We start from the raw sequence: 5,663 nt of genomic DNA, 5'->3' as shown, positions 1-5,663 counted from the left end.
TTCAACTTTCGAGATGCGCTTATCAATGCAAGTGCTAATTTTTCTAAGTGAGGGTATCTAGTTTCAGCATCCCCTAGAGTTCGGCTTACGTAATAAATAGAAAATTGTGTACCTTGTTCTTCTCGAACTAGGACCCCACTTACCTCTATCGGATACTGCCAAGTATAGATAAAGCTTTTCATCTACCTTCGGGGTGTGAAGCAAAGGCGGGCTTGATAAGTATCGCTTTAATTCTTCTAGGGTTTGTTGACATTCCAGGGTCCATGCGAAGTCCTCTTTCTTTTTGTGTAAGGAAAAGAACCGGTGACTCCGATCTGATGACCTCAAAATGAATCGACCCAAAGTAGCTATTCGACCCATCGACCTTTGCACGGCCTTCACACTGTCCATGACCGTGATGTCCTAGATGGCCTTGATCTTATCGGGGTTAATTTCAATGCCCCGGTTCGACACCATAAAGCTGAGGAACTTACCCGAGCAGACTCCGAATGCATATTTCTCCGGATGAGCTTCATGTTGTTTGTCCTCAAGATTTCGAATGTTTCCTGCAAATGAGTCAAATGGTCCTCTGTACGCAGGGATTTAACCAATATATCATCAATGTAAACTTCCATTGTTTTACCATTTATTCTTCAAACATTCTGTTAACTAGGCATTGGTATGTAGCCCCCGCATTTTTTAGCCCGTAGGGTATTACATTGTAACAATAAGTCCGGTCCCCCGGGTTCATCTAAATTTTTTATTGTACCTATCACACCCCTTTTCTACCCTCAAAATAATAATAATATGTGTATGGGCCAAAGAGCTTTTCCAATTAAAGAGACAAAATTTCAATAGGGATTATTTTATTGTTCAGAGTCGCCACTTAAAATTGATTTTCTCGGTGTTCCAAGTCCGCATTTATTTGGATCCCTAGTCAAAGGAAGGTTTGACTCTATTTTAATCGGTCCGCAAAAACAAAGTTCGGTTAAGGAATTCTGTTGACCGGGGAGAAGGTATAAGGCATTCCCCGAGTCCCGTGGTTCTAGCACGGTCGCTTTATTGACTTAAACTTGGCTTGAATTAATTTTGGACAAACTGTGATTTATATTATTTTCATGTTTTACCTATCCTCTTTTATCTCTTGATTATTAGAAAAAATTAAAGAATATTTTTGAATAATAAGATGTCATAACCACACTACGCAAGCGAATGCGTGATCGACGAAATTTATTATTTTTGTTATAACACCGCTACGCAAGCGAATCCGCAGTCATGACAAGAATTATTATTACATTATTATTTTTTATTTGAAAAAATGAAAACATTTGAGAAAATTTATTTTTTTATTAAAAGCTACGCAAGCGAGTCCGTAAAAAAAGGTTGAAGCATGCTTACTATTTGCCTAGTGTTTAAATTAATTATTAAAGTTATTAAGTCATTAAAATATTTTAATTACAAAAAGAAATCTGATTTTTATGAAAATTAATTAATTTTGGGGCGAGCTTTGATGTACAAAAAAAAGGAAAAAAAAGGGGGGGACCATACTGCTAACCCACACCAAATGCAAGACCGACTTAATTCATTGGAATGACAATGAGAAAATAATAGTCTCAAAAATAAAAGTGGCATGTTATATAAGGTGGAATCCAATGTGTCGTTCTTTCATTTTATTTTCCTTTGTTTAAGAATCAACTTTTATAAGCCCATAATTCAATTAATCTAAAAGTAAAAATCACATGGACCAAGACCCCACACCTATGTGTATAATCAACTTAAACTAGTCTTTTTAAATATGCAAACTCTAAAATAATATTACATATGTAAACCGCTGACTTACTAATTGAACAAAAGAAACGAAACAAAGTAAATAAGACTCACTTCATTATCACCTATTATATGATAATAATAATAATTATGAACTCTAAACTTAGTAAATGCTCTAATCCTTTAAAACAAACTCTAAAATATGATAACATTTATGAGTTATGGTGCAAAAATGGATCTGGACAGAATATTTTCAAAAGCTCAAAATACACAGAATGACTCAAGTTGCTTCACTTGCATTAATTCTTGATCAAGAATTTCAGTACATTAAAGGAATTACCTGGATAGCAGAAAAATTGTCAGCAATGGATGAACTAAAAATCAGCAGCAGTGACAACAACAAATGGCAAAGGGACAGCAGCAAACAACAGAAAAATAACCCAGAAAACTCAACAAGGATGTTTGAAACTAGTAGCTAACAACTTCATGAATTGCTCAAAGGATCCTTCTATTTTTTTCCCAAGGTTTTTGCACTCTAAGAAACAACTCACCAAGCTCAAAATTTTCATCTTACTATTTGCTATTTAGTTCTTGATTATTTTCTCTCAAAATTGTATTTTTAGGGTGTAAAAACTGTTTAACAAATGTGTGACCCCCCCCCCCTTAAAAATGAGGAAAGGGCAACCCTTAAATAGGCAAAGAAAAACCAACTTTTTGAACAGATTTTGATTCACTAAAAGTCTGCCCGACAAGGACTGACATTGTGTGCTAAACGTTGTTCAAAATTTGTCCAAAAGGTGAAAGGAAATCTACTATGTCAGAAGCAAGGAGAAAAAAATATCATTTCAGCCATCCTACTAGGAAAAGTAGGCTACTGACACCCTATTTTGCGATAAAATAACATAAACTTCAGATTTTAACAACATCAAATATCAAACCACTTGCTCAAAAACAAATAACTAGAAACCATTTAACTAATTGAACTATTAACCAACAAGGAGAAAGAGAACTTCAAGATTGAAACAAAGCAAGAAACAAGTATTAACCTATGAAGTACTTAAAACTAATCTGCTTGAACCAAAACGAACATTAGAAATACTAACCTAAAATCAGAACTAAACGACGTAAAACAAAGCAAAAATACGTCAACAATGACACAAACTAACACAATCAATTAAGCTAAACAAACAACAACAATAAAAATCAGAGAATAGATTAAGAGCTAAATGAAATGATCAACAACAACAACAACAACAACCCATTGTAATCCCACAAGTGGGGTCTGGGAAGGGTAATATGTACGCAGACCTTACCTCTACCCTGAGGGGAAGAGAGGCTGTTTCCATGAGACCCTTGGCTCCAAATGAAAAAATCACTAAACAGAATTATAACAAAACTACAAACAAAGGATGAGAAACAGAAAATCAAAACATGGAGGAAAGCATTAAGGTTCGAGTTTTACCAAATTTGAGTGTTCGAACAGTGGTGGCATAGTGACGATTGGGCAGTGGTACGACTTCGAGCAAGCTTCTATTGTTGATATTCTCGAAACGAAAAACTCCGACGAATTCGAGTCCGGTTGCAATGATACCAACGACACAACCTTGCTCGAGGTCAGTTTGAGAAGAGAAACGAGAGGCAGTGGTGGTTGAGGGACGGCAGTGACGGTGGCAGACCGGCAATGGCGGCGGTGGACCGGCAGTGGCGGCGGCGGATCGGCAGTAGGGGTGGTCACCGGTGATGGTGAGGGTTTTTTGAGGTTTTGAGTTGGAGATATGGAACGAAGGGGAGAAGAGGAGGCCGGTAGTGTAAAATTTTTTGGAGTTTGCGGTAGTGGGCGGCGGCTAGGGTCTTGGTTAAGTAGTGAAATTTTGGGGGGGGATTGGAGGTTGGCCTCCGCCCGTGGGCGATTTCCGGCGGTGGCGTTGGGCAGCGGAGATGAGAGGGTGAGGAGAGAGGAAGAAGAAAAGATAATAGGGAAAAAGTGGGGGCCAAATTTTTTATTTTGAGGCCTTATATACATGGGGTGGAGAGTGAATTAGAGCCCTTAGATCAAAGTGGTATGAACGGATGGGATTTAATCTCACATCACTTATCAAAACGACGTAGTTTCAAGACAAAACTACGTCATTTTGAGCTTTTTATTGGCCAACCAACTAATGGACCGGGTATGGCCGAATTGGGCTCAAAATTTGGGCCAATTTTGGCACATTTTTAATTAAAATATACTAGCCTAACCCATTTTCCATCTAATGAATTAATTAAACTAAAATTATAATTCTCAAATCTCCAAACACACACAAAAATAATTACTCAAAACTACAATATAAAAGAAAGAACAAAAATTAGGCATTTACAGCTGCCTTACTCAAAACTACAATATAAAAGAAAGAACAAAAATTAGGCATTTACAGCTGCCCCTCTTTGCTCAAGTACATGAAGAGTTTTCGTGCAAAGATAGTGAATGCCATGACTAACTTTTGCTCACCTATGACTCTAATGAAAGCGTTTTTGAAAAAGGGGTGACCGAACCTTGCTTCTGAGGTTGCCTACATATCCTTGGCTGTAAAGGAATCAGGTCAGTGTAGTTCTGGAAAAATTTGGTAGCTGGGACTACCAGACACTGGAGTTAAAACTGATGTTGTTGCTGCTGTTGCTGTTATTTTTACTGCTACTGCTTCCTACATCAAAAGAAAAAGAGAAGAGCACTACATTTGTCTGCAAACTAAGAGTACAAAAATTCCTATCCACGTGTCTTCTAGAGTCAAATCTTGATTCTTGACCTGCTCGCTTGTGTTGACCTTAGATTGGATCTTAATTCTTTTGAAGAAAAGATTATGACTCAATCTCGATGGCTTGCTTTCTGGATCAGAATTTGAGAAGATGAATCTTGAGAAGCTAGGCTGCTGACACATTATCAATGCTAAACTCCGACTATCTTGTGATCGAAGGATTTCTTTCTTCTGATGAGAAACTGAAACTGCAAGCTTTAATCGTCACTTGTGATATACGGCAGAGCCTGCAAAGCCATCAAAGACAAACAAAACGAACAAAATTTTTCTGCCCCAGTCTGGCACTAGGAAAATTCTGTGAGTTATTAGAGAAATCTATAAATTATCTAATTTATTGAAAAGGCAGATAGAAACAGTAGTATAAACTAGCTGAAAGAGATAAAATTTGGTAACGAAGGATAGTTTAACCAGGGATCGGTACCTTGTGCAACTGAAAGGAAATGTAATCATAGGCTGGTACCCTCTCTTACTGGAAGGAAATAGAATCGGGTGTTAGCACCATGTATTATCGATAAAGTGTTGAATCCCTCTAGGAGAAATGGTTCGATCTGAGTTAAACTGTATTTAAACAACCTGAGCGAAGATTACTTCTATCCGGAACTACGAACTAGATTCCCCTAGGCGAAATGGTTCTACCTGGGTTAAGCTACGTAAAACACCCTGAGCGAAGAGTACTTCTACCCGGAAACTATGAGCTAGATCCCCCTAGGCGAAACAGTCCTACCTAGGTTAAGCTATGTAAAACACTCTGAGCGAAGAGTACTTCTACCCGGAAACTATGAGCTAGATCCCCTAGGAAAAACGGTTCTACCTGGGTTAAGCTACGTAAAACACCCTGAGCGAAGAGAACTTCTACCCGGAAACTATGAGCTGAATCCCCCTAGGCGAAACGGTTCTACCTGGGTTAAGCTACGTAAAATACCCTGAGCGAAGAGTACTTCTACCCGAAAACTATGAGCTAGATCCCCCTAGGCGAAACGGTTCTACTTAGGTTAAGCTACGTAAAATACCCTGAGTGAAGAGTACTTCTACCCAGAAACTATGAGCTAGATCCCCCTAGGTGAAACGATTTTACCTGGGTTAAGCTACGTAAAACACCCTGAGCGAAGAGTACTTCAACCCGGA

Source organism: Nicotiana sylvestris, chromosome 9 (assembly GCF_000393655.2).
Source record: "Nicotiana sylvestris chromosome 9, ASM39365v2, whole genome shotgun sequence".
In the NCBI taxonomy this organism is placed as follows: Eukaryota; Viridiplantae; Streptophyta; class Magnoliopsida; order Solanales; family Solanaceae; genus Nicotiana; species Nicotiana sylvestris.
Note: the sequence above shows the minus strand (reverse complement) of the source record.